This window comes from Ceratotherium simum, unplaced genomic scaffold (assembly GCF_057802395.1).
Source record: "Ceratotherium simum simum isolate JZ-2026a unplaced genomic scaffold, ASM5780239v1 HiC_scaffold_60, whole genome shotgun sequence".
NCBI lineage: Eukaryota > Metazoa > Chordata > Mammalia > Perissodactyla > Rhinocerotidae > Ceratotherium > Ceratotherium simum.
Genome location: NW_028261276.1, coordinates 19,741 through 33,566, shown reverse-complemented (window position 1 = coordinate 33,566; position 13,826 = coordinate 19,741). Strand labels below are relative to the sequence as shown.

The window sequence follows — 13,826 nt, the reverse complement described above, 5'->3', positions numbered from 1 at the left end:
ATTTAACAGGATATTTACCCTTTCCGCTCCTATCCTTTGTGTTATTTTTATCAGACATTTCACTTCTGTCTATATTATACATCCTACAATGCATTATTTTTCCTTTATACATTTAATCCTCTTTTAAAGAAATTTGAAAAATTCACTCTTTCATCACTTCCCCTCCGAAATTCGTACACCTGGCAGACACGGCCTAAGGAGATCTCCCAGAGCTTCCTTTTATCTGTTAGTTTACAGGGGAAGTAAAGTTTGGTTGGAACACAGCCATGCCCGTTCATTTATATATTGTCAGTGGCTGCTTTCCAGCTACAACAGCAGAGCTGAGTAGTTGCAAAAATATGTATTATCTGGGCCTTTGTGAAAAGTGTGCTAATCCTCAGTGTACAGCACTAGAGGAGTTACCTGAACGAATGTCACTAAAGGGGTGATCCACAGTGGTGGTGCTGGAGGGCCCTGCCCGGGGCTGCTTCCCTTCTCTCTGCTTTCACTCGCCACGAGGGCATGAGCCAGAGAGTAGCTTTTGGTCTTCGAAATATACATTAGTGACAAGGTAGCTGGCAGACTTAGGGGCTTAAGAGTTCCTTAATCACCAGACACCAAATAGCCAGACACCAGAGGAGGACGATGCAATAAAGCCACATATAACACTGGAGGCAGAATGATTGATATATAAAGACCAATAATTTAAAATAGGCATAATAAACATACTTAGGGTAAGGGTAGGTATTATTAATTTATATCAGGAATAAGAAATCATTAAAAGGTCTGGTAGATATGTTAGGGATATAAAACAGGAGTTCCAATAAAAAACACAATAGTTGTCATGGCAGCAGGAATGATACAGCCAAAGAATGGCTTGGTAGGCTGAAATATATACTTGAGGGACTTGCCCAGAAAGCAACAGGAAAGAAGAAAGAGACTGAAATTAGAAAATAAAACTGTATAGAAATGGAGGCCAAAGAAGTACTGATGTCTAGAAAATAGTAATCCCAGAATTAGGAGAAAAAACAGAAAAGAGTAGGAAATATTTGAGAAATGATGAAAATTTCCCCAAATCAATTAAACATTAAAGTGCACGTTAGGAAAGGATACATTAGTAGCAGGGTAGCTGATACATCCAAGGCACTGAGTTCCTAGGACAAAATAAACAGACATGAAATCCCAAATAAAGAAAAATAGGCAGATGGGGCCAGCCTGGTGGCATAGTGGTTGAGTTTGTGTGCTCCACTTCAGCGGCCCAGGGTTCACAGGTTCAGATCCTGGGCGCGGACCTACACACTGCTTATCAAGCTATGCTGTGGCAGGCGTCCCACATATAAAGTAGAGGAAGATGGGCACAGATGTTAGCCCAGGGCCAATCTTCCTCAGCAAAAAGAGGAGGATTGGCAACAGATGTTAGCTCAGGGCCAATCTTCCTCACCAAAAAAAGAAAAAAAAAACCAAAAATAAGAAAAATAGGCAGAGCTGAGAGTGGGAGAAGAGTGGAGCCTTTGAGCAGCACACACAGCCTCTTCTCCTCTCCTCTCTGCACCTCACTTGCACAGCCTGCCCGCCCTGCCACTTGCCCGCCACCCAGAACATCTTCCACCATGGCTACCTCAGCGAGTTCCCACTTCAACAAAGGCATCAGCAGGTGTACATGTCCCTGCCTCAGGGTGAGAAGGTCCAGGCTATGTATATCTGCATCGATGGTACTGGAGAAGGACTGCTCTGCAAGACCCTGGACAGTGGGCCCAAGTGTGTAGAAGAGTTGCCGAGTAGAGTTTTGATGGCTCTAGTACTTCTCAGTCTGAAGGTTTCAACAGTGACATGTATCTCGTCCCCGCTGCCATGTTTCGGGACCCTTTCTGCAAGGACCCCAACAAGCTGGTGTTCTGTGAAGCCTTCAAGTACAACCGAAAGCCTGCACAGACCAACTTAAGGCATACCTGTAAACAGATAATGGACATGGTGAGCAACCAGCACCCCTGGTTTGGAACAGAGCAGGAATATACTCTCGTGGGCACAGATGGGCACCCTTTTGGTTGGCCTTCCAACAGCTTCCCTGGGCCCCAAGCTCCATACTACTGTGGTGTGGGAGTGGACAAAGCTTATGGCAGGGATACTGTGGAGGCTCACTACCGGGCCTGCTTATACACTGGCGTCAAGATTGCAGGGACAATGCCGAGGTCATGCCTGCCCAGGTGCACCGAGGAGGCCATGGAGAAACTGAGCAAGCGGCACCAGTACCACATCCGAGCCTACGGTCCCAAGGGGGGCTTAGACAGTGCCTGACGCCTAAGTGGATTCCATGAAACCTCCAACATCAACGACTTTTCTGCCGGTGTGGCCAACCATAGTGCTAGCATCCGCATTCCTCGGACTGTCAGCCAGGAAAAGAAGGGTTACTTTGAAGACTGTTCCCCTCTGCAAACTGTGACCCCTTTTTGGTGACAGAAGCCCTCATCTGCACGTGTCTTCTCAAGGAAACTGGTGATGAGCCCTTCCAGTACAAAAACTAAGTGGACTAGACTTGCAGCCATCAAACCCCTCCTAATTCCACATCCTGCTCCCACTGTCGCCCTTGTCTCAACTGTCCTAATAGCTGTAACTCAGAGGGCAGAATATCAAGGTCTTTAAAAAAAAAAAGGAAGGAAAATAAACCTAAATATGCCATAATAAACCACAAAAACATGAAAACATTACAGCCAAAAGGAATTCTAAAAGCTTCCAGAGAAATGTGTAGATCCACATACACAGAAAAGTCATCAGATGTACCTCAGATTCCTCAACAGCCTTTATGGATGCGAGAACATAATGAAGTAATATAGGTAAATACTGTAGAAAACAATCATACGATCTAGAATCCTATATCCAGCCAAACTGTTTTTTAATATGACAAAGTAAAAATATGTCAAGCTAACTTTTTCTCAGTTTGCCTATAGAAATTCACTTTGCAAATCATCTTAGAGGAAGTTCTCTACAAACGAAGAACAAACCCAGGGGGTTTGCCAGTGGAGCAGTGGTTAAGTGCGCACGCTCTGCTTTGGCGGCCTGGGGTTCGAAGGTTCGGATCCTGGGCGTGCACTGATGCACTGCTTGTCAAGCCATGCTGTGGCGGCGTCCCATATAAAGTAGAGGAAGATGGGCACGGATGTTAGCCCAGGGCCAATCTTCCTCAGCAAAAAGAGGAGGATTGGCATGGATGTTAGCTCAGGGCTGATCTTCCTGACAAAAAAAAAAGAACAAACCCAGGACGATATGGCACGAGATGTAGGAGTAAGAATATTGTTTAATGTCTAAAAAGAGGAAGGACAAAAGGTAAAATAAAAAGTATATTTTAATAATTCAGAACTAGGGCCCGCCTGGTGGTGTAGTGGTTAAGTGCTCGCGCTCCCCTGCGGCAGCCTGGGGTTCGGATCCCAGGCGCGCACCGACGCACTGCTTGTCAAGCCATGCTGTGGCAGCGTCCCATCTAAAGTAGAGGAAGATGGGCATGGATGTCAGCCCAGGACCAGTCTTCCTTACCAAAAAAAGAGGAGGACTGGTGACAGATGTTAGCTCAGGGCTAATCTTCCTCACACACAAAAAATATAATTCAGAACTAATTCTCTAGACATTATCAACATGATCATGCGGATGCTAGAGGCCAAAGGAACTGAGCACATGTTAAAATACTTGCAGAGAAATCTGCTAAAGTATATAACATTTAAACCAGCAGGAGAAAACTTGGTTCAGGTAATAGAAAGCTAGAAGGAGCAAAAAGAAAATCCAGGGAAATATGAAATTAAATGGTAGAAATAAGCTTAATATAAAAATAACAATTTATGGGTAACTCAACAGCTAAAAGACTTTGGATGTTTTTACAAAGTTTGAAATTATATTGCCTAAAGGGACACAGTCATAAATGTTTTTTAAAAATTGGAAAATACATACTGAGAAATATGAATGAAAAAGAAAAGTGGAAGAACAATCTTAATATGGAACATAATTGAATTTCTTTTAAATAGATTTTATTTTTTATAGCAGTTCAAAGTTCACAGGAAAATTGAGGAAAAAGGAATACAGAGTTCTATACACTACCTGCTTCCACACACACACAGCCTGCTGTACTATCAACATTCCACACCAAAGTGGTACGTTTGTTACAACTGATGACCCTACATTGACACATTATTGTCACCCAAAGTCCATAGTTTACATTAGGGTTCACTCTTGTTGTTGTACTTTCTGTGGGTTTGGATAAATGTATCACGACATGTATCCACCATTATGGTATCATACAAAATAGTTTCACTGCCCTAAAAATCCTGTGTGCTCCATCTATTCATCCCTCTCTCTCCACTAACCCCTGGCAACCACTGATCTTTTTACTATCTCCCTAGTTTTGCCTTTTCCAGAATGACATATAGTTGGAATCATACAGTATGTAACCTTTTCATATTGGCTTCTTTCACTTAGTAGTATGCATTTAAGGTTCCTCCATGTCCTTTCATGGTTTGATAGCTCATTGCTTCTTAGCACTGAGTAATATTCCATTGTCTGGACATACCACAGTGTATTTATCCATTCACCTGCTGTAGGATATCTTCGTTGTTACCAAGTTTTGGCAAGTATTAATAAAGCTGTTATAAACATTTATGTGCAGGTTTTTGTGTGAACAAAAGTTTTCAAGTTATTTGCATAAATACCAAGGAGCGCAATGGCTGGATCATATGGTAAGAGTATGTTTAGTTTTGTAAGAAACTTCCAAACTGTCTTCCAAAGCGTCTGTACTGTTTTGCATTTCTACCAGTGGTGAATGAGAGTTCCTGTTGCTCAACATCTTCACCAGCATTTGGTATTGTCAGTATTCCGGATTTTGGCCATTCTGATAGGCCTGTAAGGGCACCTCGTTGTTGGTTTAATTTGCATTTCTCTAATGACATATGATGTGGAGCATCTATTCATATGCTTATTTGCTATCTGTATATGATCTTTGGTGAGGTGTCTGTTCAGGTCTTTTGCCCATTTTTTAGTCAAGTTGTTCATTTTCTTATTGTTGGGTTTTAAGAATTCTTTGTATATTTTGGATAACAGTCCTTTATTAGATGTGTCTGTTGCAAATGTTTTCTCCCAGTCTGTGGCTTGTGTTCTCATTCTCTTTTCACAATTGAATTTTGAGGGGAAACGTCATAAAAGAGAACGTAAACTTGGAAAAAATTTATATACCAACAAGTGATAGCAACATTATACTAAATGCATAAACTTTAAGAGAACGAGCTTGACTAGGGGTTCCAATAGAACTGCTACTGTTTAACATAGTTAAACTCAATGATTCTGAAGGTCCTAAAAACCTAAGAGGAAAGGCAAGTAAATAGATATTTTAAGGATAGAAAGAAAATAAATAAATCTTTGGTGATCTGGAGAGGTTATAGTTATCTATGTAATGAAACAAACTTCAGAGACAGATTATTAGAATTGACAAGTTTAGAAGGATTGCTTCATACTAGATAAACTTATGATTATATCTAACATTTGTATCTTATATTATGAACGAAAATAAACCATTTAAAAAATTGTATGTAAACTTTGACCCCAAAATGGAAAAGAAATAATGTATATGTGTGACTGTGTGTGTTCTTGTGTGAGAAAGAGAAATGTTATCTATAGAGCATAATCATCTCTTTCCCCATGCGTGGCTCTGCTGGTGATGCCGTTCATGACAGTGTTTAGAGAACCAAGAGTTTTATGAGAAGGCTAAATTGGTTTATAACATTAAAAAAAAAGAGAGAATAAGAGAAAAGATACAGAGACTGAAGAAGGGGTAGAAGTGGGTTGAGTGAGGGAGCAAGGCTAAGGCTGGAGACCTCAGGTCACAGGAGGAGAACTGGGGGCAGCCTGCATTCTCTTCGGGGAGGCTTCAGAGAGGCAGGTGGGTAAAGAGAACTTTTAGGAAGCATTGCTGTGACTGTGTGGTTGAAAAAATACATACAGTATTTTTCAATACTATTTGGTGGAATACTGAGTTTTTAAGAATTTTCTCATCATACCTTCAGCTTAAGGCAAGAAGAGGATGATTAAATTTTTATTTATAATACCTATATATGTGACATGTTATAAATCATGTCTGTAACAAATGGCACATAATATTTACTATGTGATATGCAATGTAGTATATAAAACACGTAGTATAGGATTTTATGTGTATACACATATATAATTTATAAAGTATGTATGCATTAGAAAGGATTATAGGTTATGAAGGAAGAATTTTAAATGATTGCTTCTTGAGAGTGAGAGATTTAAAACAAGTAATTTCTTATTTTGCTTTATATACTTTTCTACTGTTGAGTTGAAAACCAATTTTACCCTTCATAACTAAAAAGTAAGATTTGATAAATAGTCTCCTGCATGACTTAATGACAAAAGGGAACACAGAAACTGATTATAACTGGTTGATGTTCATCCAGCACCAGCCATGAGGCTGTAGTCAAGGCAAGTTTTGGGTACGGTGCTCTCAGCACCTGTGTGTTTGAAGAAGAGTTGAGAGAATGGGGCAGAGTGTCTTAGACATAGACAGAGGTGGAGAGAGCACAAGACAAGGACAGATGGGGGAAGAAGGCACAGAAGATCCTAGACGCCTTTTATCTTTAAGAAAAGAGAAGGGATGAAAATATTAAATGTATGGAAGGCATCTGAGTATTTGCTTAAGAACATAGATAGAATGTGTACAAGCACAACTCTCTGACTTATTGGCAGTGCAAACAGGGCAAGTTACTCAACCTCTCTAGGCCTCAGTTTGTTTACATATAAATACAACAAAAATACTTATTATATGGTAATTAATAAAGATAATGTTCACAAACTACATTAATATATTGTTTCAGTCATTGTTAAACCCCATATTACTACTGGAACAACAGAGGTGAGGAAACATATTTTTTACTCATATTAAGCATCAGCTACAACTTGTTTAGTCAGATACAGTTTTGCTCCTTTTAACACCCAGGTAATGACGTACATCCATTGTTGTCTTATTACTCCTGATTGGCTAGGTATCTCGTCAGTTCAGGATGGGCCTCTCACGACTCTTACCGGGGCCAATTCTTGCAGAGTTCTCCACCTCTCCCTGCCATGGGGGAAGGCCCAAGACAGGCTAAACAAGTTGAGGTTCCTTGTCACAGTAACGGGTTCAGGGATGAGCCCAAGATGCAAACTAGACCAGTGAAAATCTTCTCCATTATTTTCTTGGGAGCTCCCAGGAAAAGATCGTCACCTATTTATTATTTTAAGGATGAGGACAGGAGAAGATAGCTTGTTTGGCTGTCCCATAAAGAGTCTGAGAACGAAGCTCACACAGGAGAAAGCAGAGCTAGAGGAGCCTGTGAAAGACAGAGTCTCCTGACTCTTGAATCCCACCAGGGCCAATGGCACCCCATCCCTTGTAATTCCCAGTTATTGAAACAGTAATAGATTGTTTTAGACTAAGCTAGCATGAAGTGTTTCATTGGCTTCCAACAAAAGACAACTAATAGAGTAAGTCAATGAACCTGCTGCCTTCCATGCTATTGGATTTCTGCTTTCATATTTTTAGGATCAGGTGTCCTTACCCCAGCTTAGAATAGGCTTGTTTGCTCCCTTTTTTCTTCAGAATTTTCTAACCCTATAACTCTTATAAGAGTTGTCTTGATTTCCTGCCCATTATTTACAGCCAGCTCCTCTGGTTACGTTGTAGAATAAAAGGATATGAAACCAGCTTCTGGCGAGACCTCTGTTTTCTGTCATTCATGCTACCTTCCTTATTCCTTTTTTTTTTCCTGAGGAAGACTTGCCCTGAGCTAACATCTGTTGCCAATCTTCCTCTCTCTCTCTTTTTTTTTTGCTTGAGGAAAATCAGCCCTGAGCTAACGTCTGTGCCAGTCTTCCTCTATTTTTGTATGTGGGTCGCCATCACAGCATGGCTGGTGAGTGGTGTAGGTCTGCCCCTGGGGTCTGAACCTGCGACCCCAGGCCGCTGAAGTGGAGCACACTGAACTTAACCACTACACCATGGGGCTGGCCCTGCTACCTTCCTTTTTGACACATTCATTCCTACTGTTGAGAGGGGAGGAATGGTTGACTACAAAGGGGATGCATAAGAGAATTTTTATCGTACTGTTCTGAATGGTACTCAGGTAGTAGATTCATAATTCTATGGATTTGTCAAAACCCACAGAACTATACATAACAGAGAGTGAACTTTACTGTTTGTAAATTAAAAAAACAAACAAAAAGCAACCAGCATGTCAGGGACCCCAAGATGGAATACAGACCTGGACATAAGTATCTAACAGTATTACCAGTGTATGACATATCCTCACTACAGTGGGTGGGGAAAGGGAGTTGACCTAAGTCACTTTGGAAAATAGTGTTTTGATTGGATACTATAAACCTAAAAAAAACTGCAAATAAACAGAACTCTGGTTGGTAAATTTGGCTCTCACAGGGATATGGGTTTGCAATTCTGAAACTACTTGATGTGTGTTGAACAAATAAAATTATAAGGGAACTCTGATTCTCACTGTCAATGGGGGACAGCTAGAATGCACCTTTTGTTGCTAGACTGGAGTTAGCAGTATGAACTCACATTACAGACAAATAGAAAGAGAAATATAGATAGGTATGTATACATGGAGTAGCATCCATACATCTATTTCCTAGCTTTGTCTGTTGAGAAGGCCTGAAGGAGTGACACCTCAGTATCAATGAGTACATCCAGCACCCAGATTTTGTTTTCTAAATACTATTCTCCAATAAAAGGAACCAATGCTCCTTGGAGAAATGGCTGATTCTAGGACGGAGATAGAGTAAATATGAGATGAGCGTGCACATCTGGTAGTGTCAGAAAGGAATTGCTCACCAAAGAATAGCAGCATCTTGAGGATACCGAAACCAATCTGAAAGAGTTCCCAATGACCAATATGGAGCAATTTGAGAAAAAAAATAATGGCAGTACTGGATTATAACACACAGAATAAAATGCATATCCATGAGTCCATACTTACATACAAAAAACATGACTGAATAAACAAGTAACAGAGGAAGAACAAATCTTCCTTAAAGAACAATTCCAAATAATTTATGTGTGGAGTTTAATTCTCCTCCCCATGAGTGTAGGCTAGAATTAGTGACTTGATGCCAAAGAATAGAGTGTGGAAAATGAAAAGTAGTACTTGACATTGATACCACCTTAACCATATGGTCCAAGTCAGTATCATCAGTGATAAGTCACGTTGATGCAATGTGATGTGATCAGGGCTTGGCAAACTTATACTGTAAAGGGCTAGATAGTAAATACTTTCAGCTTTGTGGGTCATATGATCTATTAAAACTATTCACCTCTGCTCCTGGAGTATGAAAGCAGCCAGACAATACAGAAAGGAATGGATTACCACCTGGCTGTGCTGCAATGAAACTTTACTTACAAAAACAGAATTTATGCAGCATTTGACCCACAGGCCATAGTGTACAGACCCTTGTTCTCAACGCATATTTTTTTTTCCTTTCTTAACTCATAGAATCAAATTTTCTCTAAGACTTGTAGGTCTCAGGGATCAAAATATGGGTGAGGGGTTACATATGAAAGTCATTGATGGGCAAAAATTCTGTTTTGTTGCTGCTGTTGAGGTATTTTTTTTATAATTTTATTTATTTATTTTTTCCCCCAAAGCCCCAGTAGATAGTTGTATGTCATAGCTGCACATCCTTCTAGTTGCTGTATGTGGAGAAGTGGTGCGTCGGTGCGCGCCTGGGCTCCGAACCCAGGCTGCCAGCAGCAGAGTGCGAGCACTTAACCACTAAGCCACGGGGCCAGCCCCTGTTGAGGTATTTTTGAGACAATGCTGTAACTTACTCTTTTAAGATTATGAGATCAGAATGCTTTTACTTTAGCATCTTTATATTGTTGAGACCTACATTTCTAACATCATATGGTTTCACTGTCAGCCAAGAATTTCTCAGACATTGATAGTCTGAGTGAGAAAAGGAAATGATTAGGAAAATAGAAAATAAGAATGCTGGGTGATGTTAACGTTCCACTTCTGGTTTATGGCCGTGATTTTAATATGAGTCCAGCCTGCATATGTTTTTCTCTGACTGTATCAGTTGTATAAGATCAAGTGTAGAGTGAAAAAGAGTTGGATTTAACTAAGGTGGTGATCTTTCAGCCAATGTGAAGCAGAGAGGAGCATGGAGATGAAGGTGTAAGCAAAAGAGTGGTTATAATGAGACTATGCTATGCAAGAAGGGAGGACAGAATGGGAGTTGATGGATAGTGAGGTGGTAGGTAGTCAATGAATGGTTTTTCTCTCTGTTCATTCTACACAAAGGAATGATTTCATTAAAAAAATGCAATCATTTAATCAGCTCATTCCTTTGAGTGAAGATTCAACCAGAAATTCCATCACACTTATCATCAGACAATAGCTGAGTTATCTATCTGAATCATTAAACCAAGGAATATGAACTCTTATGAGATAACAAAGAATATGCAACCTGAGCTTCTCAGGCTCTGTGTATAAGGAGAGAGATCACTCAGAGCAGATTCCAGATGCAAAGGTTTGGAAGGCCAGGAGGCAGGAAGGAGGATAATTAAGAGGTGAAGGGGAGGGCCGGCCCCGTGGCTTAGCGGTTAAGTGCGAGAGCTCCGCTGCTGGCGGCCCAGGTTCGGATCCCGCGCGCACCGACACACCGCTTCTCCGGCCATGCTGAGGCCACGTCCCACATACAGCAACTAGAAGGATGTGCAACTATGACATACAACTATCTACTGGGGATTTTGGGGAGAAAAAGGAGGAGGACTGGCAATAGATGTTAGCTCAGGGCCGGTCTTCCTCAGCAAAAAGAGGAGGATTGGCATGGATGTTAGCTCAGGACTGATCTTCCTCACACACACACAAAAAAAAGAGGTGAAGGGAAATCACAGGACTATTAATTCCTTCAACTCTAATGAATGAGAACCTAATACACAACAGGCACTATTCTAGGCGATGGGAACATAGTCCACATGGGGCTCTGTTCCAGTGGAAGAGGGTTTGTGGAGATAGTGTTTATAGTTGGGAGAGAAGCCTTATTCTTCCAAGAGGCATTTGTAAAAACAAAGGATAAATTAAACGTTTGCCTTGATAATAGCAGATATTTGAGGAGTTTTCTTGAATGAGGAGAAAGGGTAAGAACTGGCTGTGATAGTGTGCCTTGAATTATTAACACCTGGGTTCCAATCTGTATCTGTCCTTAAATATTGCTTTGATCTTGATGAAGTTACTTAAGCCCTTTAATTTCAATTTTCTCATCTCCAGATTTCAGAAAAAGATACCCATATTCTAAGGGCCTCTTGAAAATTTAAAAAGAGGATATCTGTAAAATGCCAACATGGGTTGTCGTTGGTCATTGTATTGACTGCCATCACCGTGGTATCTGAAGTTAGGAAGATACCATTGTGTTCCCAGCCATGCTCACTTAGTATTTGAGGGACTTCAGATACTTCAATTAACCCTGCTGAGCTTTGGTTTTCTTATCTTTGAAATGACATAAGAACAGCACCTACCTCTTAGTGTTATTGCTGTTTATCAAGGGACGTTTGGAAGCTCCAGATACATAGTGAGAATTAAGAATCAGGCTGTGGTCTCCTGGTCATAGTTTCGAAAATGGATTCCATAGCTTACTAGAGATGTATGATATGGGGCAGGTTATTTAACCTCTGAAAAATAGAAATAATAATAGAGTGCAGTTCATTGTGTTGATGTAAGGGTTAAGTATGTTTCAGAAAAACAACGTTTAAGATCATTGCCTCTCACACTTAAAACAGTACAATTAAACCCTGACAACATTTTTGAAAAGTATGTCTTTATATTGCGCAGTATCACTCCTTGGTGAACTATGAAAGAATGGTCTAGGTTTGAAGTTTGAAAATCTGCCAAGGACCTGTACCCAAGAGGCACAAGGAAATCCCAGTTTGGGCATATTAAATAATGAGCTTTCCTAGTCAATACATATATCTATGGCTGGCTGGCTGGGAAAAATCCGTGTCCGTAGGGGGCCTGTTCTAGGCGCAGGGGCTGTGCCAGTGACCAAAATCCAAAATTTAGCTGTTGCGGGGCTCCCTCCCAGGAACACTGCGGCCACATCTCGAGTCCCTCCCACAGAACCATGGCGGGCACCACCGGACACACAGCCTGAGATTCTGGACACCCCTGCCTGACCGCGGGCCCCGCAATCCCCTTCTTCAGCCTTCTGATAAAACCTGCGGACCTGCCGCAGTCATGGACTGGAAACGCCCAGCCCCGACTCACCGCGCCTGCGCAGTACACCGAGACAGGACATCCCGGAAGTCGTACAGACACACCTCGTCGGTGGCGGGTCCAGAAGGCCGTAGAGCCATTTGAACTTTGGGGATCCCACTCCCAAAGAATTTTCTTCTTGAAGACCACATTTCCTAGAGGTTACTGGGGCTGAATTAACCTCGATGGGAGTAGGGCTTCTAGTGTTCTGGGGATGATTGGGGGCCACGTGGTGGGATAGTGGCTTCAGAGGAAGAAACCACCGCAGGGTGTTATGCGCTCCTAGATCGAAGCCAGACTTAAACCTGCGGTGATAGAGGTCGAGATTTTAGAGCGGTGCTACGTGAGGAGGCTTGGAGCATAGACGGGACACGTCACACTCATGTGTGCCTGAGAAGCAGAGGTGGGGGATTGTGTGATGGGGTGACCCAGGGTTGGGAGTGAGCTTGCCGCGTGCATGTCTGTGAGTGCGTGTAGCAGGCTAGACTGGAACTCCGTGACGGCGTCTGCGGTTGTGACGCTGGGAGTGGTGTGTGATTGTGTTCCTGTGACTAGGTAGACTGGCCTTTATGTGAGCGTGGATTGCTGGGCTCTGTGCGTGTCACTGTGACCGGTGGCTCTTGGTCCATGTACCGGTTCTTCTGTCCTCTCATGTCACAGCCACGTGCGTCTGCAATAAAGACATGGCCCCAAGAGTGGGCACATTTTGAGCACTAGCATGGAGGTTTCTAGCAAGAAAGCGCACACCTCACCTTGGGGTAGGAATTTTTAGAGGTGCAAAGTGCCCTTCAAGCCAGGCTCCTGGAAAGACATGGGGAGGCCACCAGAGTTACCGTGGTGGAAGCCCTTCCCTTGCTGCGCTGTGGGGGCAGCTACAGGTCTCAGAACCACAACATTCCCACAGCTCTGACCTCAGGAACTGGCTGTGAATTCAAATACAGATTTCAGCCCCTCCTCCTAGTTCCTGTTTTTATATGTAAGGTCATGACTCACTTCTGTGTTCCTGTCATTCTTCAAAAGAAGGAACCCAAAATGGAGGAAAGAATTGTTGCATTACAAAAATAATAAAGGTTAAGAAATATTGTCGATGCCTAAACATCAAGCTTCAGGTGAGTTTCCTTGTTCACAAAATTTTTATTTGGACATGAGAACATTTAATTTTCTTTGCCTGAAGTGTACTAGGTAGAGGCCCATCTTAGGCCTTCTATCCCAATTAATGTCAGAAGTCATTGAGATAAACCCGCCTTCACAATGGCTCTTGTTTCTGTCTCCTCTCCAGGTAATCTTCACGTTGAATTGGTAGTTCATTCGAATCATGCAGTTGGGCTTTATGTTAGATGGTGATTAGGCAAGGCAGCTTGGGTTTATGTGGAGTCACACAGCAGAGGCCTAATAGTCAACAAATGAGAAAGGCATCTGCTTTGTGAGGCTTTTGGAAGTGGGCCTGTAGTTGGGTATTTGAGGATAGAGGTCCGTGTCAACAAGGAGTGGAGCATGTTCAGGTGGTGGCTAAGTCATAAGTAGTAGTACTGGTCAGGTGTTGTTTCT

At 42.0% G+C, this 13,826-nt stretch overlaps 1 protein-coding gene and 1 pseudogene across 10 annotated transcripts in view; both read left to right on the top strand.

The window, feature by feature from the left end:
- The window catches only part of LOC147911140 (zinc finger protein 573-like), a 39,990-nt gene that overhangs the window by 6,430 nt on the left and 19,734 nt on the right, over nucleotides 1–13,826 (top strand). For 3 of the 10 annotated variants that reach the window (XR_015551524.1, XR_015551523.1, XM_087428504.1), the window contains exon 1: nucleotides 4,704–13,387. The exons of 2 other annotated variants lie outside the window; for them this stretch is intronic. The gene's annotated coding sequence lies outside the window, so the exon portion shown is untranslated. 5 more of the 10 variants (XR_015551525.1, XM_087428507.1, XM_087428508.1 and 2 more) reach the window with 4 other exon arrangements.
- On the top strand, nucleotides 1,546–4,621 carry LOC147911141 (glutamine synthetase pseudogene; annotated as a pseudogene).